A 25,469-nucleotide genomic window follows, 5' to 3' on the forward strand; every position below is an offset into this window, starting at 1 on the left:
CTCGAACCTTGCTGACTTATATAAAATCAATTTTACCCCAATAATTGACAAAATCAAGAGGTACTTAGATAGTTGGATGTCCCTGCCCATCTCCCTTTTAGGACGAATGGCGGCGATCAAAAGCGTACTGTTCCCCAAAATTTTTATATAATGCAGATGTTACCCATAACACTCCAACCCAAGGATATAAAGGCCCTCAATTCCCTTTTCTCTCGCTTCTTATGGCAAGGGAAAAGACCCCGAATAGCCCTCGCCAAACTGCGCCTGCCCCGTAACAAAGGAGGACTGGGTTTTCCAGACCTGACACAATACTCCAACGCCATATTCTTCAGATACATTGGGGACTGGCTGCTTGACAATAAATCATACACAGATACCCAACTAGATTCCGCTCTCTTTGCCCCGTTCTCACCAAATGGTCTGCTTCACACTAAATGGTCGGAACTCCCAACCTTTATTAAAGAACATCCTTTATTTACCGATACATACAGAGCCTGGATAAATATCTCAAAGAAATTTCATTGTAATCCCTTATACTCCCCATATATTTCTCTATGGGGCAACCCAGCCTTTCCTCCGTCACTAACTAACTCCACCTTCTCCCAATGGAAAATGAAGGGCCTGGCCTCTATTAATAAAGTATTTGACCCCGGAGGGGAATTGCTTTCATTTGCTGACCTTCAATCGCGATACCAACTCCCCTCCCAAAATTTCTTCATGTATCTTCAAGTTAGGCACTATGTCCAATCACTTCCTAAACCTAATAATCCTGATAATTTGACATGCCTTTTCCAATCTCTTCTCAAACTTATCCCCTCTGTCCCATACAGAATCAGCTCCCTATATATACCATTAACATCTCTAACAGCGTCTTCCAGTTGGTCTACAACCTTACAAAAATGGTCCACGGATACCCCAAGTATTTCCACGCTGCCCGATCTTCTGTCCCAATATGATTCTACCCTTAAATATCTACACTCCTCCTATTTGCAGGAAGTCCATATCAGAATGATCCACAGAGCATATATCTCACCTGCCCAGAGGAAACACATGACAGATTTAGAGACAGGGGCATGTGTCAAATGCACATTATCGCACGCAGATTTCTTCCACTGCATCTGGGGATGTGGGAAGATACGGAAATTCTGGAACAAAGTGATACAATTTATTAATTCCATGCTCTCCCTGCACCTGACCCCCGACCCATTGGCGTGCATCTGTGGAAACTTCAAAAAGTGGAATTTAGGCTCCGATACACAAAATAAACAATATAAAATTCGACTACTAGCCACAATAATTACTGTTGCAAAAAAAATTATCCTTATTCATTGGACTACCCGGTCTGCCCCCTCACTTATAGAAGTTAAACAGAAATTGATCCAAATTTTATACTGTGACAGACGTTCTACGATTCCTGATATAGAGACAGGTGTAGAGAAATTCTATAAAAAATGGGAGTACTTTATTAATACTCTCGATACCCAATCTCAAGATCACATTATGAGACTGTTTGAAAATACCTCCTGGAGTCTGCTGCGTCGGATTGCGACTGGTAATTGAAACTCCTGATAGATTAAGTATGATATATACTATTCGTATTTTATTACAGCATCACCAGATCTTCTGACCTTGATTTCCCACTTTATACTCCCCTACACTGTCTTCCTAATGTGTGTCCCTCCCCCCTGTATGTCTGTATCCCCCCCCTTACAGCTCTTTTGTTTTCAAGAGTTAGTTTATCTTATTTTAATTTATTTTTATTCTTTCCTAGATCGGATATAATTATATTTTCTAGGATCTCCATTATATTATTCCTATTGATCTAGAGTAATGTTATTTGTATGTGACACTGTCGTATAGGACTGTTGTATACATTGTCTCTGTACCATGATCCTGTTATGTCACGCTTATAACTCATCGGTCATCTGTTTGACAACTGTTTCTTTATCTTGTATTGAAAAAACCCAATAAAATATATTAAAAAAAAAAAAAAAATAATATAGAATTCAGAAACCTAAACACAGATTGGAGAAATCATAGAATGGTCACAACACAAGGACAAACAATACCACATACAAAATGCTCTGTTTCTGGCCTTTCCTGCTGGTATTGTAGCAGGGGCGGATTGGCCCACCGGGAAACCGGGTAATATCCCGGTGGGCCGGTACATAAGTGACCAAAACAGGCCGCCCGCCTCCATGGCTGGGCCGCGGACCGCTCGACTACAGCGTGCGGCCGCGGCCGCAGCATCATATGCCACAACAAATATGGCCGCGGCTGTCTGCGGCACTGTGAGATTTAAAGATGGCCGCGGGAGGGCTTCTGCGCATGCGCAGCTCCACGCAGCTCCTCCCGCGGCTCTTATGCAGAGGACGAGGTGGCCAGAAATTCGATCGCGGGTGCGCGGGTGACGTCACCGCGCACCCGGCCACTGAGTACACTTCAAAGACTCAGCGCCTAGAATTGCGAGTGGCTGCAGCGTGGGTGGGCCGGCTGAGACAGTTGACTGACGGCTGCTCTGAAGAGGGGGAAGGCGGAAGCAGCATAAAGTGTAAGGGACTGTCATCTTTTTCATTGGATTTTGGCCTCTGTTTAAATTTTTTTTTTTATATATCTGGGTTTAATATATATGTATATGTACTGCATGTGGGAGGGGGGTTCATTTTGCTGTTATTATGCGGAGGGGGTGTGTGTGATGGGGTCTCTTCACACGTGTAAGTGCTTATAAGTTGCTGCATGTGATGGAGTTTTGTGCCCCCCTTATGTGTGTGTATATATATTTTTTTTAAAGGAGCACAAAACTCCATCACAGGCAGCAACTATAGGTGCCCATACACGCACCGATCCTGGCGGTGCGATGCTATACGATGAGATGCCCGTTCCGCGGCACCTCATCGCACAGTACAAAAAGTATGTGCTACACATACTTTTTGTACTGTCATTTTATCGCATTGCATTGCATGCACTAGGCATGCGATGCGATGGATGCTAGTTTAGCCCAGAACGCCGGGATCGGTGCGTGTATGGGCACCTTTACACTTGTGAAGAGACCCCCCCCCCCCGCATAACAGCATATAGACCCCCCCTGGATTCTGTTCTTCTCTCGACCCTCAGAAGCAGGGCATCATGGTGTGTGGTATATGTATAATGAGCATCACGGTGTGTGGTATATGTATAATGAGCATCACAGTGTTTGGCATATGTATAATGGCATCAGGGTGTGCGGCATATGTATAATGGGCATCACGGTGTGTGGTATATGTATAATGAGCATCACGGTGTTTGGCATATGTATAATGGCATCAGGGTGTGCGGCATATGTATAATGGGCATCACGGTGTGTGGCATATGTATAATGGAGCATCACGGTGTGTGGCATATGTATAATGGGCATCATGGTGTGTGGCATATGTATAATGGGCATCATGGTGTGTGGTATATGTATAATGGGCATCAGGGTGTGCGGCATATGTATAATGGGCATCACGGTGTGTGGCATATGTATAATGGAGCATCACGGTGTGTGGCATATGTATAATGGGCATCATGGTGTGTGGTATATGTATAATGAGCATCACGGTGTTTGGCATATGTATAATGGCATCAGGGTGTGCGGCATATGTATAATGGGCATCACGGTGTGTGGCATATGTATAATGGAGCATCACGGTGTGTGGCATATGTATAATGGGCATCATGGTGTGTGGCATATGTATAATGGAGCATCACAGTGTGCGGCATATGTATAATGGAGCATCACGATGTGCGGCATATGTATAATGGAGCATCACGTGTGTGGCATATGTGTAATGCGCATCACGGTGTGTGGCATATGTGTAATGGGCATCTCTGTGTGTGGCATATGTATAATGGAAATCACGGTGTGTGGCATATGTATAATGGGCATCACGGTGTGTGGCATATGTATAATGGGCATCACGGTGTGTGGCATATGTATAATGGGCATCACGGTGTGCGGCATATGTATAATGAGCATCACGGTGTGCGGCATATGTATAATGGCATCACGGTGTGCGGCATATGTATAATGGACATCACGGTGTGCGGCATATGTATAATGGACATCACGGTGTGGGGCATATGTATAATGGCATAAAGGTGTGCGGCATATGTATAATGGCATAAAGGTGTGCGGCATATGTATAATGGGCATCACAGTGTGGGGCATATGTATAATGGGCATCACGGTGTGGGGCATATGTATAATGGAGCATCACGGTGTGTGCCATATGTATAATGGAGCATCACGGTGTGTGGCATATGTATAATGGAGCATCACGGTGTGTATCATATGTATAATGGCATCAGGGTGTGTGGCATATGTATAATGGCATCAGGGTGTGTGGCATATGTATGATGGGCATTACGGTGTTCGGCATATGTATAATGGGCATCACGGTGTGAGGCATATGTATAATGGAGCATCACGGTGTGTGGCATATGTATAATGGAGCATCACGGTGTGTGGCATATGTATAATGGAGCATTACGGTGTGCGGCATATGTATAATGGAGCATCACGGTGTGTATCATATGTATAATGGCATCAGGGTGTGTGGCATATGTATAATGGCATCAGGGTGTGTGGCATATGTATGATGGGCATTACGGTGTTCGGCATATGTATAATGGGCATCACGGTGTGAGGCATATGTATAATGGAGCATCACGGTGTGTGGCATATGTATAATGGTGCATCACAGTGTGTGGCATATGTATAATGGGCATTAGGGTGTGCGGCATATGTATAATGCCATCAGGGTGTGCGGCATATGTATAATGGCATCAAGGTGTGTGGCATATGTATAATGGCATCACGGTGTGTGGCATATATATAATGGGCATTAGGGTGTGCGGCATATGTATAATGCCATCAGGGTGTGCGGCATATGTATAATGGCTTCAAGGTGTGTGGCATATGTATAATGGCATCAGGGTGTGCGGATGGGTATAATGGTGCATCACGTTGTGTGGCATGGGTATAATGGCATCAGGGTGTGCGGCATATGTATAATGGAGCATCAGGGTGTGCGGCATATGTATAATGGCATCAGGGTGTGTGGCATATGTATAATGGCATAAAGGTGTGTGGCATATGTATAATGGCATCACAGTGTGCGGCATATGTATAATGGCCATCACGGTGTGTGGCATATGTATAATGGGCATCACGGTGTGCGGCATATGTATAATGGCATCAGTGTGTGTGGCATATGTATAATGGCATAAAGGTGTGTGGCATATTTATAATGGCATCAGGGTGTGTGGCATATGTAGGATGGGCATTACGGTGTGCGGCATATGTATAATGGGCATCACGGTGTGAGGCATATGTATAATGACATCACGGTGTGTGGCATATATATAATGGGCATTACGGTGTGCGGCATATGTATAATGCCATCAGGGTGTGCGGCATATGTATAATGGCATCAAGGTGTGTGGCATATGTATAATGGCATCAAGGTGTGTGGCATATGTATAATGGCATCAGGGTGTGCGGATGGGTATAATGGTGCATCACGTTGTGTGGCATGGGTATAATGGCATCAGGGTGTGCGGCATATGTATAATGGAGCATCACGTGTGCGGCATATGTATAATGGCATCAGGGTGTGTGGCATATGTACAATGGCATAAAGGTGTGTGGCATATGTATAATGGCATCAGGGTGTGCGGCATATGTATAATGGGCATCACGGTGTGTGGCATATGTATAATGGAGCATCACGGTCTGTGGCATATGTATAATGGAGCATAACGGTGTGTGGCATATGTATAATGGAGCATAACGGTGTGTGGCATATGTATAATGGAGCATCACGGTGTGTGGCATATGTATAATGGCATAAAGGTGTGTGGCATATGTGTAATGCCATCACGGTGTGTGGCATATGTATAATGGAGCATCACGGTGTGTGGCATATGTATAATGGCATCAGGGTGTGCGGCATATGTATAATGGCATAAAGGTGTGTGGCATATGTGTAATGGAGCATCAGGGTTTGTGGTATATGTATAATGGCATCACAGTGTGAGGTATATGTATAATGGGCCTTGGTGAAATAGGCCACGCCCCATACTGATAGGCCACACCCCCAAAAATTTGGCGCGCCTGCGGCGCGCAACAGCCGCACCGCCCCCCCCCCCCCCCCCCATTGGGGCTGCTTCGAGATATTTCCCGGGCTGGTTTTACTTCCCAATCCGCCCCTGTATTGTAGGATTGCCAGCACCTGTGGTGACACCTTTCTTATCAATTACCTATCTCCTCACAGGTGCTGGCAATCATACATTACCAGGGAAGTCCATGAACAGAGCAGGCTAATTGGATTTATTACCTTAAGATGGTGACCACCACACGGGCTCAATGAATATTTGTCCTTTAATTACTGTATCTGATATCCAATATGCATTTCCCAGTGCTCTGTGTGTTTAATTGCTGTTTAATTACTGCTCACAGCCTTTATTTGTACCTAACAGTGCTTATATATTTACAGTAACATTTACCAGGACCGGCATTGCTCTGTCCGGGTGTGGTATGGTCCCGACAGTCGGGATACCGACTGGCCGAACTCAGACAGCATGGTGAGCGCAACAAAGCCCCTTGCTACGCTCGCCACCTATTCTATTCTCCCTCTATGGGGGTTGTGGACCCACATGAGGGAGTATAGCCAGGGGCCGTCGGGACTGTCGGGAAACTGTGCGGCACCCACTCCGTCCAGTATCTCTCTGGGAAATGTCTGAAACTGCTACTTTACCTTGATACTTTGTATATATGTATATTTGTTTCCCCTTGCTGTAAGAAGTTACTGCATATGTATCATAGCACTGTTCTGTTGTCTGCCAGCCTTGCTTCTGTTAGTTCCGGAAGTTCTCTAATTATCACTTAGCGGTCCTTGCCTATGAGTCATCATTGTCGACCTGAGATGAAATCACTGGAGAGTGGGGGCAGGGGTGCACATTGGTGCGGTGAGGTCTCTTCATTAGGCATGGCCATCATTTCCATTGCAATCGATGGTTGCCATCAATGACAATAGTGTAACTGGCCGTCGATAGTGTTAAACTATGCAATGGGTGATCATCAATGTTTTACCTATCGATAGTCATCTATTTTTTTTGTGTACTGATTGGCCTGTGGGACAATAAAAACACTGGGACGGGGCTTCACAAGTGTTGGGGGGGGGGGGGCGGAGCTATGCTCTGTGTCCTGGCACTTTGCATAAAAAAAACAACAGCAAAACATCGGTTTTGCTGTGCCATCGATGGAGCAATACCATCTGGTTCTCCCCATTGATGGCAAAACTATTCAGCATTGGCCATAATCCATCAATGATTTTGAATCATCGATGGTCGATGGCCATCCCTACTCTACATTCTGTATTTATACATGTACCTGTACAGTTGTTTGCACTTATCCTGATGAAGGTTCTAAATAAACCAATATGCTGATGCATCAAGTTACCTGTTCAGGTCTCACTAAACTGAAAAGCCCAAGAGTGCCGCCTTTCTTCTTCTATCCTGTACTCTTGCCATTGGAAGGCACCCGGCAAAATATATCTACAATTATACATCGGAAGTGCTGAGTGCAAAATATATATATATATATATATATATATATATATATATCTGGGTAACATTGGTGTGCTACATTCATAAGCATCCGGTATTCACCCAGCACAGAATAAATATAAATGTATTTGCTCCTGACACAAAATGAATTGGTTTACTGAATCAGGCCTATTTTGCCTTATTGGTCCTATGTCATTAGTTGGCTTTCCAAACATCCTGCGCGGCTGTGGTATAGTTTGTCCTTGTGTTGTGACCATTGTATGATTACTCCAATCTGTGTTTAGGTTTCTGAATTCTATATTATTAAACATCGAATAAATTCATTAAAAAATTGCCTTATTTATTTAATTGCAAAAAAAAAAAAAAAAACGACCACGAAGGGACTCGAACCCTCAATCTTCTGATTCGAAGTCAGACGCCTTATCCATTAGGCCACGCGGTCACATGGAAAATGCAGAAAACCAAGAGTTTCACAATTAAGGACATTTTACTAGTTAATTACAATGTGTATTTTTATTTGTAAACTATAAACATTAATTAAATAAATAAATAAATATAAATAGTATTTTTTGTACTTGAGTTAAAACGTTTACCCTGACTCCAATGGAGAACACTGGGGTATAGACAGTGATGTGGGGTGAGAGGTACGTTGAACCAGGCTATTCAATTGTCAGGCTGCACAATGACATGTATGACCCAGTACCACCGCAGGCTTCACATCACACCCTGTTCCACCCTATGTGCAATGCCTGAAATGCCAGCATTGCATAGCAGGGGGCGTGGCCATGATGACGCGATTGTGCTGGCCATGCCCTTATACCAGACTTTTCTCTGTAGCTCCACCCTTGCCCCGACTGAGGGTGCAGGAAATGTGGTACTTGTATACTATCACGGCTCCCATCGCATGCCATATGTAGTGGCATGCGATGGCATGCAATGCGATTTTTCTGGGTTTTTTATGCATTTGATGTAAAAATCGCATGCCATCGCATCACATGCCATGCGATGCGATGGCATGCGATTTTGAACACAAATGCATCCAAATGCATTTAAATTATTAGCAAACATGTTGAATGCACCCCAAATGTCTTTTTTCACACTGTACCACCCCCACTATCAACGGCAACCCGAAGCGTGGCGAGCGGTGGCGGTACGCGTCCTACGACCTTTTCATACCCCCACTATCCATGTTGGCGTGGAGTTGAGAATAGAAAGTGTGGCGAGAGTAGCGAGCCACCGAGCCCGAAGCGTGGCGAGCGCAGCGAGCCCCGCGAGGGGACGCAGATACCTTAACAGGTATCCGCGTCCCCTCGCGGGCTTCACAGGTATCCGCGTCCCCTCGCAGGATTCACAGCTATCCGTGTCCGCTCGCCATGCTTCGGGCTCGGTGGCTCGCTGCGCTCGCCACACTTTCTATTCTCAACTCCATGCCGACGTGGATAGTGGGGGTATGAAAAGGTCGTAGGACGCGTACCGCTGCGCTCGCCACGCTTCGGGTTGGCGTTCATAGTGGGGGTGGTACAGTAACAAATTACCTTTGGGGTGCATTTAACATGATTTTAACACATATCAATGTTTTCTGTGAAAAATCGCATCGCATCGCATCGCATGAGATGGCATGCGATTTTTTCCTATACGATGCCCATCGTGGGAGCCGTGATACTACACAAGTACCGAAAATGCTGCTGCTGATCACTAAAAATGCTTTACCAGAAGGAGGAATATATAACAGGCCGGGGCTGACTGGGGTAATGCGGCATGCTGGCTCATGGCTTCCAGCGCAACAAGCACCTCAGCATTTATCTGGGGCAACTGAAGGAAACATAGAACAATACAGTAATGCAGTCAGGGTTATCAGCCCCAGTGATATATTGCAGCAGGTTCCACATAAATATTTCAGTGGGTTTTTAAAAAAAAAAAAACTGAAAAAAATGTACCTGGAGAATGCGGGCATCGATCCCGCTACCTCTCACATGCTAAGCGAGCGCTCTACCATCTGAGCTAATTCCCCTTCGTCCATACATGTCAATTTATGTTTTTGCTGGTGGGTGCTCATGCCAAAAATATAGGGGAGTGGCTTCATCGGGAAGGGGCGTGGCCACAAAATAATACCAATTTATATTACAGAGCACAGTTGTCTCCAATATTCAAATTACAGCAGCAGAGTTCCCCAGGTGCATAAATGCCCCCACAGTACCTCTGCGGACGATGAGGGAGGGGGAGTGTGGTGGGACATGGGCGGATGGGCCGCTGCGGGGCTACACAGTCAGTGCGCACACTGCACGCTGTGCGGCGCCGGCGTCAGACGCCTCTTTTTCCCCCTGTACTGTGTCATCATTGTACTGTATATCTGTATATGTGTACTTCTACCACCCATGTATATAGGACACCCCCCATTGTGTGATTCTTCAAAGCACCATCAGTGGTATATTTACACTTATTGTAATATTATGTTTGCCTAGATCAGGGATGGGGAACCTTTGGCCCTCCAGCTGTTATTGAACTACACATCCCAGGATGCTCTGCTACAGTTTTGCTTGGCACCGCCCAGTACACACTTTCTAACTATAAAGCCAGGAGTCTATAAATGCTTGGGGTGCACTACTTGCTCCTTTCTTGAGTCCGGTACCACGTTCAATCACCTACCTTCTGGTGTCAAGATGAAAATGAATCATGTCCTCATGTGTAGTTCCATACATTTACTTTATACGCTGCCCCTGTCGTCTGTACTATATTGTGAACACCAGCCGGCAGTTCGAAGAGTGAATGGCAATAAACAAGCTCTGCAGGGGAAACGGATTAAACAGCCAGAAGCCAAACAATTGTTTGAGCACAGACATCGCCTCCTGAAAATTGCCAAGCAAACATTTTTATTCCTCTAATGCTGCTTTCAGACCGCAAAACTGGCTTTGACCCTGTATTTGGAAACGTTTCCAAAAACGGGTCTGCCAGGTAAAACCCCTTTCACACCGCATCTCTTAAACGGTATATTACCGTTTAAGTGCGTTTTTTTTTACACTGGCAGACCCGTTTTTGGAAACTTTCCAAAAACAGGGTCAAAGCCAGTCTTCAGCGCGCGCCGCCCCCCGCACCCCCTCCCCCGGGGGTTAACACCCCCAAATCCCCCCCACCCCAGGGCTAACAAACGTGCTCATTAAATATTCGCTGCTCTGAATTTAGGACCCAGCTCATTGGCTGGGTCCTAAATACCGTTTCAGACCCGATTTTGATCCCAAAATACCGGGTCTGAAACGGGTAGGACCCTGCATTTTAACCGGTTTGAAAAAACGGTATTTTCAAACCGGTTAATTGGATCTGCACCTTTCAGACCGCACAGATTACCGTTTTAAAACGGTAAAAAAACGGCAATATACCGTTTACAAAGTGCGGTCTGAAAGGGGCATTAATGACCGGTAGTGTTACCTTATATAGGAAAGAATCTTTTTTTACACATTTTTTATTTGAATTTATATAACAAATGTGATGGACGCCGGCATTTTTAGTGGATTTTTTGCGCATCTCTCACAGAGATTTTGGCACTCAAAGGGTTAAGACCAGGGCCGGATTAACAATGGGCCTGATGGAGCTACAGCTCCAGGCCCATTCTCCAAATAGGCCCATTTTGTAGCTGAGGGCCAGGGCTTTCCAACGAGCCCAGCCCCGTGTCGGTAGTCACCCAGGAACCGGAGATACCGCCAGGCAAACCTGAATGTTTTCCCCATGGGACCCCCTAATTCCGACCTCCACCCAGTTCCAATGGCGGTTAGTTCCCCCTCTGGCATCACAGAAGCTTGAGGTTGGTCTCAGTTGAACCCAAATCGCTGGGCCTTCAATCTGATACCTGCTCCATGTGGGTTCATTGGTTCTAGAGATATTGCAGGTAAACCAATTTTTTTCATTTCTGAAATGTAATTTCATGGCTGTTCATGTTGTTTGAGGACAGATTTCTCTGGAACCAAACGGCCCAGTTTCACGGGACCAAAATCACTCGAAGCCTACATGTAAATGGGTCAGTTGGTTCCGAAGATATAGCTGTTTGTTTAAAGGGGGGCGGGTGGTTTTCTCTCCCCCTCACACCAGAAAATGCAAGGACTAGGCTGGTGTAAAACAGGCCAGTCCGGAAATGTCCCTGCAGGATCCTGAGACCATATTCCCGGGTAAAGCTGGGTACACATATATACAATCCCTGTTTCTTGCAACCGTTCGGCCGACCGTACTCCCGTCGGACCGTCCACAAACAACAGCCGATCACGCGCGTACACACCTGTACAATTTTACTTGCAACGTCCGATGTACTCCCGTCCAAACAGTCGCAAGAAAAAGATTGTACCACCATACACACTCTCCCGATTTGGGCTTTTGACACGATATATATATAAACATAATTATCATAATGGGCTGGGTTAAGGGCATACCAAAACAAAGGGGCGTGATTACAGAACCTAAACAACATATATAGGTGGACCACTATAAAGACGGGGTACGCGTCAGCCGGCAGGTTGACTAGGGACAGATACGGCAAAGTGACTAGGTAGTCACTTTCCGCATCTTTATAGCAGCCGGCAGGTCATAGACGCATCACAGAGTATGTGTTCCGTCTATGTGTTATCTCTGGTCTTCTATGTGTTCCGTCTAGCATCTCAAAGGTGCTCTGTTCTGAACATGAATTTCCCAGACATGGGGCACATTATGTTACACATTACATTGCCACAGAGTAACATAATGTGCCCCATGTCTGGGAAATTCATGTTCAGAACAGAGCACCTTTGAGATGCTAGACGGAACACATAGAAGACCAGAGATAACACATAGACGGAACACATAGTCTCTCTGATGCGTCTCCTTTATATTGTGACTAGCGTCTATACTTTACGCTACGCTCACATTTAACCTACTTGATCCCCAGATGCTGCATCCACTGAACATGGTGTGGATTTATTACCACAACACAGAGGTGACTGACATCCTCTGAGTTTGAAAAAACTCAGGAGCCCGAGGTGTGCTCCCCACCACCAATGCTGTGCCTAAACACGTGCAAAGGAGGCCGTGCGATCGAATGGGTCCGTCTCCTAGGAGACAGGGCCCCGTTTTTCCCCTAACCCCTCTCAGCCATAAGGCCGAAGAGGGGAAAATAGGGAACGGTGGGTCCTCTTCGCCGAAGCTTAGAGAGACCCTCATTCCTCAACCCCCGAAAGGGTTAGGACGGTGGGTCCTCCGCACCCCATGGTTTGGAGAGACCCGCAGTGGACTTCCCTCCGCCTTGCGGCTCGGGGTCGTCCTCGGGGGGACCGAAGCTCTCCCCAAAAGGCGAGAGGTTCGGCACATTGGGGAAATGGAAGGCCCGAAAGGGACGACCACACAACCCCAAAAAAAGTGACAAAACTACAAAAAACAAGGAACGTGAAAAGTGACAAACGTGAGAGGGGGAAGAGAAATAAATAATAAAGGACCCTAGCCAGAAGGCCAGGGTGGGGGTGTGAAAAATTGTCCTACCCCATCCAAAAGGATGTGGTAAGGACGTGAAGCGCTACCTGAAGGGAAGTGCGCAGTGCAAGTGCCATACTAGTGCATGGTGATTTTGGGATCACCCGTGCATGTTCGGCACCCCCGAGTTTCCCCAGGGGCACAGTGCAGCCTCGGACTCCAAGCAGCGTCCGACCAAGGTTTCTCTGTTCCCATCGTAGGGCATTTTCCAGCCCCAGGCATGGGAATGGGTACTCCACTGGGCTTTTCGAAAGACTCCCTTAGGGCCTGCACCCCCCTCGGAATAGCAATCTACTCGGTCCCAGTGTTTCTCCGCTCCCAGGGTTAAGATACTAGGCTGAGCTTTTCGCTGTGCCCAGGCTGGGGCCCTACCCAACCTGGACCAATCTACTCGGTCTCAGCTTTTCTCCGCTCCCTGGGAATGGATACTAGACTGAGCCTTTCGCTGTCTCATCCTTCGGGGGCTACGAACCGCGTCAAGAGAGTCAAACTACTAGGCCCAGTGTTTCTCCCCCCCTCTTACCAGTGGATTTACGGAAACAACACCTCCTACCAAAGGCAGAGGTGAAGGTACTCAGCCAGACTTTTCACCACTCCCAGGCAAAAAAGAGGGGTCCCACACCCTCCGCCCATCAGAGCAGCTACTCAGTCCAGCCTTTCTCTATTCTCTGCCAGAGGCCAGTCCATACCCACTGATAAGAACAGATACTACACTTGATCTTAGCCAAAAGGCCGTGTGCTTATTATACTACACTGCAGCAACTAGTGTACAGTAGTTCATTATTTGTAACTCACCCCAGTCTATTACCATATACAGTATTTACAATATCATACTGCAGCAATTAACGCAGTTTAACACTATTCTGCAATCTGATACTTTGTCTCAATTTAATGCTTATAAGAGCAACGTATGAAACATACAAAGAGAAACAGTTGCTGTAATACAATCAAGGTATAATTGCCGGCTGACTGTAGATGCTTTCCCCCGTCTTTATAGCAGCCGGCAGGGTGACTAAGGACAGATACGGCGACCTGCTATAAAGATGGGGTGCATGTATATTAGGATTATTTCTTTAAATATACATGGGGAGAGGTGAACGCTTCTTGTGCTGTAGGAGAGATGATGCAGCTATGGAATGCCCACATGGGCGTTCCAGCTTTGGCAGTATAGTCGCAAGAACCGGCAGCATATCGATTGAACCTGCGTACACACTGCACTTTTGTACCGATATGGGGCCGTCCTGTCAGATGAAAATTAAACCGCAAAGAACCTTCGACCGACCGAGTATGGACGGTCAAGACAGTTTTTTGCCGTTTATCGCTCGTACGGGACAGCGTACACACATATACAATTGAACGGCCGTCTGACCCAGAACGGAAGAACGGCCCGACAATTGTATATATGTGTACCCAGCTTAAGTCCCTGCATTTTCTGGTGTGAAAGGGGTATTATTTCAAATAGCCGGGACATACAGTGCTCTGAATACAGCCGGGCAGCCCCCTGCTCTCTGCCCGGCTGTCAATGGCTGTCATTTCTGCGCGGCGGCGGCTGTCCCCCAGTTACCGCAAGCATGTATTCCCCCTTGGCAATGAGCATGTTATCCCACATGGCAATGAGCATGGAACCCCTGGCAATGAGAATGGAACCCCTGGCAATGAGCCTATTTATGAAGCATATTGTGCATTATTGCTCAATCTGTTTGGTATAATAATGTGTATTTTGGCTCAATCGATGTAGCAAAATGTGAATGTTGCCTTAATCTCTGTGGCATAACGTGAATTTTGACTCAATCTGTGTGCCATAGTGTGAATTTTGGCTCAGTCGGTGTGAATTTTGGCTCATTCCATGTGGCACAATGTGTAAGAGGCAAGTACAGTATAAGGGGGTTACTATTGTTAAAAACAAGAAAACCAGTATCTAGAGAGCGCAGGGAACACTCAGAATTTAACTGTTATAAAATTCTTTTTTATTTGTAATATATTGCACACAAAAGAACATTGATAAAAAATTGTATATAATATACATTAATGTATAGATCCCTAAATAGTCCAATTAATACAAATGTGTAAAAAGGACGGTAACACTTTGCCAATTCCTGCCAGCTAGTGGTATACTTCAATGGACCCTATTGATCATATGCTCCAATAGCCAATTAATTAGCAACCTCTCAGATTAGCATTTCCACAGGAATATAATGCTTCTGGACTCTATATTTTATTTGTAAAGGTGAAAACAGTCCAGGCAGACCCGTTTTTAGTATGAGAGTCACTTGATCTGTAGCTTTATGGCTACACATGGGGGTTATTCTAGTTCATTCTTTCTGACAAAATCCTTCTTAGATGGACAAAACCATGTGCACTGCAGGGGGGCAGATGTAACTTGTGCAGAGAGAGTTAGATTTGGGTGAGTTATTTTGTTTCTGTGCAGGGAAAATACTGACTGCTTTATTTTACACTTCAATATAGATCTCACTTTAAAGAAAAACCCCACCCAAATCTAATTCTCTCTGCACAAGTTACATCTGCCCCACCCGCAGTGCACATGGTTTTGTCCATCTAATACCCCTTTCACATCGCACTTTTAAAACGGTAAATTGCCGTTTTTTTCCCTTTTTAAAACGTTTAAGCCTGCACTGTGAATGCACCACAGCCGATTTACCGTTTAAAGTTAACTGGCATTTCGAACCGTGTAAAAAGCAGAGTCCTACACGGTTCCTTGCCGTTTTTTGTGCAATGTGAATGTGTACAATGTGTCTGAAAGGGTATTTCAGGCAAACAACACAAGCTACAGAGTAAAATGACAGGCAATGTTGACACTCTGGGCGGTATTCAATGTGAATCCAAAAAAGGATTCGCTGCACATTCGCCACGTTCCGGAGCCGGCGGGCTCCGGTATTCAACGAGTCAGGGGCAGCGAGCCCCTGACTGGCGAATATGAGCTCCTGCGGCGATTGCCGCAGGGAGCCTCAGGACGGTGCCAGGCAGAGAGATGGTAGTCTCTCTGCCTAGCCCAGACCTTTGTGGGGGGTTAGGTGGGCTCCCCGGGTGCCAGGCAGCACAGGCTGCCCCCCCGGGGGTGCCAGCAGGGGGGCGTATATTCACTACACACGATCGTAATGATCGTGCAGTGAATATATGAATATGTAATGAGCGGCTCGGCTCCGGCGCCCCCTGCTGGCTGCTATGTAAAAAAAATATATATATATATTATTTTTAAAATTAAATATATATTCATGTGCTTACAGCACATGAATAAAAATAGCATGCCCCTCCTCAGAATAAAATTCCTGATTTTTTTACACCAAATGTAAAAAACAAAACACTTTATTTTAAAAGTTCACATTCCACTTCACCATAAAAAGATAGCGATTGCTACTCGGTGAATCATGGCGAAAAAAACCTTCAAATGTATTCGCCATGTGGTCATTGAATAGGGTGATTCACCGTTTTTGTCAGAAATTCGCCAAACAGCACAAATTCGCCATAAAAACCTGGCGAATCAGGCTCATTGAATACCGCCCTCTGGCTTGAAACGTGTTCGTGATGAACCGGTTTCACTGCTATGTTGAATGAGACTTAACCGGTATTTAAAATGGTAATCTGCGGCAATGTTAAGGCTCTGACCCGTTTCAATTACCGTTTTAAAATACCGGTTTTTAAAACGTGTCGGCGATGTGAAAGTGGTATTAGAAGGATTTTGTCAGAAAGAATGGACTAGAATAACCCCCATGGAGAGATAATAGCGGTCAATGATTTGAAGTTCAATTTTAGAAAGGCACCTGTAATGTTGTCGCTTTAAGCCTCACTTATTGTGGGTATAACCTCCTATACCATATATGTGGGAACAGTCCGGCAAAACAGTATAGCAGAGTACCTTAGTTAGTAAATTTCGCTGTTATTTCCACAAACCTGACCACAGTTTTGAGACCAGCTCACTGCGTCAGGGAGCCGACCGCACGCACTCAGCTGGGGGCGGATGCTGCAGGGAATCAAGTGTCACAGCCGTTGTGTGTCGGCGTTGGCCACGCTCTGCTTGTATAGCTGTTGGTCCAGTGTCCTTAGACACTATTAAGGACAGGTTCTAATGGTTCTTAAGGAGGTATAATAATGTGCATTTTGGCTCAATCCATGTGGCAAAATGTGAATTTTGCCTTAATCTGTGTGGCATAACGTGAATTTTGACTTAATGTATGTGCTATTGGCTCATTCCATGTGGCATAATGTGTAAGGCAAGTACAGTATAAGGGGGTTACTATTGTGTTGCATGCTTTGTATAAGGGGTATATGGTGCTGTAAACTTAGGTGACCACATAAAAGGTGCTGAAATGTTGTCTACCAAGTTTTAGCTTTCAGTATTTTTTTTATGACTGCAGTGTCGCCTCACCCCACAAGTATCGGCATCCTGCATGTGCACCTTTGGAGGGCACCCACCAAAATATCTCCCTGCATTTTTCTTATGCCAGCCCCCTGCCTTTTCCAGGTATATATAATTAGTTGAAAGTATTTACACAAATACAGACACACCCATGAGCAGACCACCCAGACAGAACACTGGTCACGCCCCCACATTATTAGGTGCTGGCCACAACCCCTATTATTGCGCATAATAGGCCCTTGATCATTTTCAGCTCCAGGCCCATTTAGACCTTAATCTGGCTCTGGGACGGAGGCCCCACATGGGCTCAATGAATATTTGTCCTAATTGCTGTATCTGATATCCAATATGCATTTCCCAGTGACCTGTGTGTTTAATTGCTGTTTGATTACTGCTCACAGCCTTTATTTGTACCTGACAGTGCTTATATATTTACAGTAACATTTACCAGGACCGGCATTGCTCTGTCCAGTATCTCTCTGGGACATGTCTGAAACTGCTACTTTACCTTGATACTTTGTATATATGTATATTTGTTTCCCCTTGCTGTAAGAAGTTACTGCATATGTTTCATACCACTGTTCTGTTGTCTGCCGGCCTTGCTTCTGTTAGTTCCGGAAGTTCTCTTATTATCACTTACGGGCCCTTGCCTATGAGTCATCATTGTCAACCTGTGATGTCATCGCTGGAGAGTGGGGGCAGGGTGCACATGGGTGCGGTGAGGTCTCTTCATTAGGCATGGCCATCATTGCCAATGGCCCTCGATAGTATTAAGCTATGTCCCGCCAATCAAAACACAGGGGTGGGGTTTCACAAGTGTCGGGGCGGGCCTGTGCTCCATGTCCCGGCACTTTGAAGAAAAAAAACTAAAGCAAAACCTCGGTTTTGCTGTGCCATCGATGGAGGGAACCATCTGGTTCTTCCAATCAATGGCAAAAGTATTCAACATTGGCCATAATCTATCAATGATCCATCAGGATACAAATGGGCAACACACAGATTAGCAAAACCATGCTGTGCTGCAGATGGGGCAGATGTAACGTGCACAGAGAAATAGATTTGAGTGGATCTGAACTCTAAATTCCAGTATAAAAATAAAGCTGTGTAACATTGGCGCACTACATGCTGAAGCATCCGGTATTGACCCTGCACAGAAAAAAATATACATATTTGCTGCTGTTGCTCTAGACACAAAATGATTTGCTTTACTGAATCAGGCCCATTTTTGCCTTATTGATCCCATAGTTATATGCTGAGCTAGCTGTCCAGGACATACTGCGTGGCTGTGCTATTGTTTGTAACTGTGACCATTCTATGATGACAATAGACCCCCCCACCCCCCACCCCCACCCCAAGGCCTGCACTGTGTGTTGCCAGGAATTACTCCAATCTGTGTTTAGGTTTCTGAATTCTATATTATTAAACATCGAATAAATTCATTAAAAAACTGCCTTATTTATTTAATTGCAAAGAAAAAAAAGGCAAAAAAAAACGACCACGAAGGGACTCGAACCCTCAATCTTCTGATTCGAAGTCAGACGCCTTATCCATTAGGCCACGCGGTCACATGAAAAATGTAGGGAACCAAAAGTTTCACCATTAAGGACATTTTACTGGTTAATTGCAATGTGTACTTTTATTTGTAAACTATACAAATTAAATAAATAATAAATAAATATAAATAGTATTTTTTGTATTTGAGTTAAAACTTTTACCCTGACTCCAATGGAGAACACTGGGGTATAGACAGTGATGTGGGGTGAGAGGTACGTTAAACTCACTATTCAATTGTCAGGCTACACAATGACATGTATGACCCTGTACCACCGCAGACTTCACATCACAGGAAAACCCTGTGCAATGCCTGAAATACCGGCATTGCATAGCAGGGGGCGTGGCCATGATGATACGATTGTGCTGGCCATGCCCCAAAACAGGACTTTTCTCAGTAGCTCCACCCCCACCCCGCCGCTTTCCCATCCCGTCTTCACAGACCTAGCTGCCCTCTCCCAGACAGTGGCAACCCTGTAGTATACTGATAAAATGATCATTTCTCCAGGTCATACAGACAAAGCTACAGCTGGTTTTATGATCAGATGTCTGTAGCACGTTGATAAAGCTGAAGTTCCAGCCAAACGCGTTGGTGTTTATTGTGTTGTCACAGTGCCCTAAGTCTCCAACGAGGAACATTGAGACAGTGACAGACCAGCCCCTCCTCCACTATTTGATTGGCACAAGACATCTTATTTATTGCCATCTCCTAAAGGAACTTCTAACTATACCTGCCCAATTTCCATCTTGGGAGGAACGTCAACTCTCTAATGCCGGATGCAATTAAGTTATTCCATCTATACCAAGTGGAGTTAATATTCATAAGAGGGACCTATTTAAGAACGGACACTTGCCAACCCAAAACTGCAGACTAAGGGTGACTATACATAGGTCCTATGCACACCGATCCATTGCTGGTTTTAATATACAAAACTGTTTATGACATTGTTTATTTGTATTTCATATCTTTATTTCAGCGCAGCAATTCCTTCTCTTTATTGTATACATCTGTAGCAGCCTAGAAGTTGATGATCTTTCAGCCAGCTGCAGCATGTGTCTCTGTGGTGCAATCGGTTAGCGCGTTCGGCTGTTAACCGAAAGGTTGGTGGTTCAAGCCCACCCAGGGACGGTGATGTTTTCCTCCTTCTCTCATTATATTGTTATCCTGTAATTTTATACATTTTTTATTATTGTTTATTTTTTTATTGCGCCACAAGGGTTCCATAGCGCCTGACAATACATAGATGAGCAGGAACACAAAACAAAAAAAAATGTATTTTACAGTACAAACGCACACAGGACAAGTACATGGTAAATAATGTAACTGGCAAAACCAGAGTTTGTGGCTTCCAATCATATCATATATCTGTATCCTTATATGTTTGCCAATTCCCCCCCCCCCCTGTACTGTGTCATCATTGTACTGTATACTGTATGTGTACTTCTACCACCCATGTATATTGGAGCACCCCCCTCTGGTGAACAGAAGGAATGACTATTATGTTTAATATAATATAAATGTAACGCTTTAATAAAAGTAATTCTTTAAAGAGCACAAAGACTCTTCTGTTCTCTCCCCTGTGTATACATTGCATTGTGTGACTCCTGAAAGCACCATCAGTGTTATATTTACACTTATTGTAATGTATTTTATGTTGGTACATGGTGTTTGCCGAGTTATATGGGTTGGAATCAACATGCAACAAGCACCAGATAATGCAGGAAAGAGCTGTTATACCAAGAAGAGACTCAGGTCTGTGGTCACATCCCGCACATACAATGTCAGACGTCAGCTAGAACATCAGGTGTCAGGATGGCTGAGCGGTCTAAGGCGCCAGACTCAAGAGTGATCTCTTACCTGTAACTGGGTGTTCTGGTCTCCGAATGGAGGCGTGGGTTCAAATCCCACTTCTGACATGTGGTGTTTTTGTGAACAAGATTGGCTTCGGAAGTTGTACATTTCTCTGTCATTATATTTATATATATAATATTTGGTACAAGTCTTTTCTTGTATGTTAATAAATTTTACATGTTGGGTAATGCACCAGGAAGCGCCTCTCCTCTGCTCCTTTCTAGATTCCGTCCTCTGTGGATCCCAGAGGCAATACTCTAGAGGGATTCGGTATGTAATCCCGGAAGTCGGAATCCCGGCGTTCAAAATCCCGACCGCCGAAATCCCGACAAGGGGGGACGTGGAGCGCCCCCCCCTTGCAGGCTCGCTGCGCTCGCCACGCAGCAGGCCCGGTGCCTCGCTACACTCGGCACGCTAATTTATTCTCCCTCTATGGGTGTCGTGGACACCCACGGAGGGAGAAAGTTTCGGGATTTCGGCGGTCGGGATTTCGGCGGTCGGGATTCTTAACGCCAGGAAATTGACTGCATCCCCTCTAGAGCAGTGGTTCCCAAACTTTTTCAGTCCAGGGCACCATTTGGGTCTACAAGACTTTTTCAAGGCACCCTTAAGCCAAAATAATGTAATATGGGCAACTAGGTGGCCCGTCACAAAATGTCATAAGCAAATAAAATAGGAATCATTTTATTGCGAGGTTGGTGTAGTAGGATGAAAGAAGAAGAACCTGGTCATTTGGAGTAGCCGAGCAAAACCGATTATCTTAATTGGATTAAGGCTGGAGGGGGGCCCTTTCAGAGACCCCCAGAGACCTGCCTTAATCTGGCTCTGCACTACACACCCCAGCAGTAGAACTCTCTGCTATGCTGCACCATCGTATACCCCCCCCCCTCCTTGCCAGCTTCCCCCATTCCATGTAAAAATAACTTCTAGTCCCCCCAGTAACTAGCTTCTATGCAACAGTGTCTCATGAGACACTTTCCTGCTGTGCGTACTCCGGCAGCTGCAACCGTCTGAACGCAGGCACAGGTAAGAACACCATTCTCACACCTCCCATGCTGGGGCCGGTTGACTCCAAGTCATCCCGCACAAACCCTCAGTGCTGGTTACTGGCCCTCCGTCCTGGCTGACACTAGCTGCAGACCCAGTGGCGTAACTATGAATTGGGCGCCCCCCCGCCGTTAATAGGGGGCGCCCCCCGCCGCACCCCCCGCCCGCAGCCTTATATGTCTTGCTGGTCCCGTCCCGGCTCCCTTGCTGGCTTCATTCTTCTGCTAGTGAGACGGACCAACACAAAATGTCCGCCCCCATACAGCAGACAGTTTCAGAGAACTGTCTGCTATATGGGGCGGTCATTTTATTGTGGTCCGTCTCACTAGCAGAAGAATACCCACCAGTGAAGTCAGGTAAGGCTGCGGGCGGCGGATTGGCGGGTGGCAGATGGGCGGATGGGAGGGGGCTAACTATAGCACCACAGCCCCCCGGCGCCCACACATGCACAACGCCCCCCTGTGGCCGCGGGGGCTGCGGTGCTATAGTTACGCAAATGTAGTCACATATCTCTTATATATTTGGCTACATCTGTCACTCAAAGTGTGTCTGGAGCTCTCACGCTGGGTGGAGCCTCTGACTCACATGACTTTTTTTTTTTTTTTCAAACTCTGACTCACATGACTGACACACATGAGCCCACAGACAGTGCCAGACACCCTCTGCCTCTCCATGTTAAACAGCAAAGACACAGCTACTCACCAGACACACCAGGTGAGCGCCCCACACCGCCATACCTCCCAACATGACCCTCTCCAGGAGGGACAGAATGCTCTGTTTGTGGACTTCCATCTTAATTTATGATTGTCATCACCTGTCATTTTAAACAGGGTAATTGATAAGAAAGGTGTTTAAGCACAGGTGATGGTAATTCATAAATTAAGAAGAAAGTCCAGAAACAGAGCAATGTGTCCCTCCTGGAGAGGGTCATGTTGGGAGGTATGCACCTCCCTCCCCCCACCCCCCCATTCACAGCATCCCCACGATTAAATGGCACATGCAAAACACTGACATGGCTATGGTCGACAATGAAAAAGGTTGACAAGATTTATTTTTCACTTTTTCAATGTTTTCATATTCATTCTCGTGTGTCGACATGGACACCAATGAAGTGCCACACTTATGTCAACATTTACATGTGTTGACCTTTCTGTGTTGATTTTTTCTTGTGGCGATTCGCGGCACCCCCCGCGACCCCCCTCCCGCGATTTGCAGCACACCCCCTTCAATTCGCGGCCCCACCCCGTGACAATCCCCCCCTCCAGCGATTTGCGGCACCCCGCGACCCCCCCTCCCACGATTCGCGCCAACCCCCGGGCCCCCCCTCCTGCGGTTCACGGTGCCCCCCACGACCCCCCCTACCGCGATTCCCCACCCCTGACCCCCCCTCCTGTCATTGCGGCAACCACCCGCCCCCGCGACCCACCCTCCCGCGATTCACTGCAACCCCCCGCGCCCCCCCTCCCACGATTCGCGGCACCCACACCCCCCCCCCCCCCGCGACCCCCCTCCCGCAATTCACGGCATCCACCCATGACCCCTCCTCCCGTGATTCGCGTACACCCCTCACCTCCTCCCTCCCCCCCACCACAGCGCGCGATTCACGGCAACCCCAGGATTAAATGGCACATGCAAAACACTGGCACGGCTATGGTCGACAATGAAAAAGGTTGACATGAGTTTTTGAAGATTTATTTTTCTTTTTTGAATGTTTTCATATTCATTCTCATGTGTCGACATGGACACCGATGAAGTGCCACATTTATGTCAACATTTACATGTGTTGAACTTTCTGTGTTGATTTTTTCTTGTAGCAATTTTTTTCCAGTGACAACTATGAACTATGTGCACGTCAACCTAGACATCATCAACCAATTCTTTGTATAATATATAACACCTGTTCTGTTTTACTGTAGGTGTTTTAAGTCAGACCTTTTACTGCTACTATTACTGTTTATGTAAATGCATTCTGAATGAAAGCAACATCCTACCATCCTTCTACAAGAATATATAACCAACTAGGTGATTCATTGCGCCCCGTGCCCCCCCCCCCTCCCGCAATTCACGGACCCCCGCGCACCCCCCCTCCCGCGATTCGCAACCCCCCTCGTGCAATTCACGCCCCCTCCCACGCTTCGCGGACCCCCGCCCTCTCCCACGATTCGCCGACACCTGCCCCCCCTCCCTTGATTCACGGCACCCCCCGCGCCCCTCCCGCATTTCACGGCACCCCTAAGCCCCTCTTTAGTCCCCCGTATACTCACACACCCCTATCACTACCCAGCTTCCTGCTCTCCTGAACCGTAACTTCCACCATTGGGGAGTCGCTGACGCTGTTTTGCCCACATGCCCTATCATGCCTCATAGCCTAGCCTCCTGCTCTCATGCACCCGAACTCCCACCCAGTAGGAGGAGACACTGACTAAGGGCCACCATCCTGTACTCCTGTACTGCCACGCTGAACCCTCACCCACTGGCAGAAGCTGCACAGTATTTCCCACCCTCCTCTTTAGTCCCCCTTATGCCCACACACCCCTATCACTACCCAGCCTCCTGTTTTCCTGTGTCGTGACCTCCGCCAGTGGGGAGCCGCTGACTCAGAAACACCCTACTATACTATTGCACACACACACCTAAACAACATGCACACACAGCCCCCCCCCCACACCCACAAATGTCACTGTACCATCCACACTATCAATGTACATCTTACTCTGTAACCGCTTTTTAATTAAACAAAACAATACACACCCCCTTCCACATCATATGCTCTCTATTTAACACATTTCACCTATAACTCAAGTTGCAATAAAGGCCATCTTTCATACAATTCTAACCATCTTTCTCATATACAAATGTTCACAAATTAAGGGGGCGCAGCCCCTTACGACGGTGTGAAGAGCGCCCGTAGGGCGCGATGAATCACCTAGTACTGTACATATATGTACATGCTGTGTCACCGCAGTCTGTCTGCCCCTTCCCTTTAGAATGTAAGGTCTAACGAGCAGGGCCCTCTCTCCTCATGTCTTTTTCTAAGAATATATCTCTACCACTGTTATAATTGTGTCAGTGTCTGCTGCTGCAACTGTCTTTTATTCACCATGAACTTGTCCTATTTGCATTTGTACTGTAAATCACTATTTTCTTGTTTTGTGTTCTTGCTCATCTATGTATTGTCAGGCACTGCGGAACCCTTGTGGCGCAATAAAAAAATAAACAATAGATTAACATTTTTAAAATTACAGGATAATTACAGGATAATAATATAATGAGAGGAGAAAAACATAACCGTCCCTGGGTGGGCTTGAACCACCAACCTTTCGGTTAACAGCCGAACGCGCTAACCGATTGCGCCACAGAAACACATGCTGCAGCTGGCTGAAAGATCATCAACTTCTAGGCTGCTACAGATGCATACACTAAAGAGAAGGAATTGCTGCGCTGAAATAAAGATATGAAATACAAATAAACAATGTCATAAAATGTTCTTGTATGATAAAACCAGCAATAGATCAGTGTGCATAGGCCCTATGTATAGTCACCCTCAGTCTGCAGTTTTGGGTTGGCAAG

General features: G+C 46.2%; 6 non-coding genes across 6 annotated transcripts; 2 read left to right on the forward strand and 4 right to left on the reverse strand.

The window, feature by feature from the left end:
- Window positions 1–7,959: 7,959 nt before the first annotated feature.
- TRNAR-UCG (transfer RNA arginine (anticodon UCG)) lies at window positions 7,960–8,032 on the reverse strand. The gene has a single exon. It is a non-coding gene; the product is annotated as a tRNA-Arg (tRNA).
- A 1,496-nt stretch (window positions 8,033–9,528) lies between these two features.
- TRNAA-AGC (transfer RNA alanine (anticodon AGC)) lies at window positions 9,529–9,601 on the reverse strand. Its single transcript has one exon. It is a non-coding gene; the product is annotated as a tRNA-Ala (tRNA).
- Window positions 9,602–18,941: 9,340 nt separating this feature from the next.
- On the reverse strand, window positions 18,942–19,014 carry TRNAR-UCG (transfer RNA arginine (anticodon UCG)). Its single transcript has one exon. It is a non-coding gene; the product is annotated as a tRNA-Arg (tRNA).
- A 1,041-nt stretch (window positions 19,015–20,055) lies between these two features.
- On the forward strand, window positions 20,056–20,129 carry TRNAN-GUU (transfer RNA asparagine (anticodon GUU)). The gene has a single exon. It is a non-coding gene; the product is annotated as a tRNA-Asn (tRNA).
- A 678-nt stretch (window positions 20,130–20,807) lies between these two features.
- On the forward strand, window positions 20,808–20,917 carry TRNAL-CAA (transfer RNA leucine (anticodon CAA)). Its single transcript has 2 exons — window positions 20,808–20,845; window positions 20,872–20,917. It is a non-coding gene; the product is annotated as a tRNA-Leu (tRNA).
- A 4,271-nt stretch (window positions 20,918–25,188) lies between these two features.
- Window positions 25,189–25,262, reverse strand: TRNAN-GUU (transfer RNA asparagine (anticodon GUU)). The gene has a single exon. It is a non-coding gene; the product is annotated as a tRNA-Asn (tRNA).
- Window positions 25,263–25,469: the final 207 nt, after the last annotated feature.

The sequence above is a fragment of the Crinia signifera genome, chromosome 9, assembly GCF_055691185.1.
Source record: "Crinia signifera chromosome 9, ASM5569118v1, whole genome shotgun sequence".
In the NCBI taxonomy this organism is placed as follows: Eukaryota; Metazoa; Chordata; class Amphibia; order Anura; family Myobatrachidae; genus Crinia; species Crinia signifera.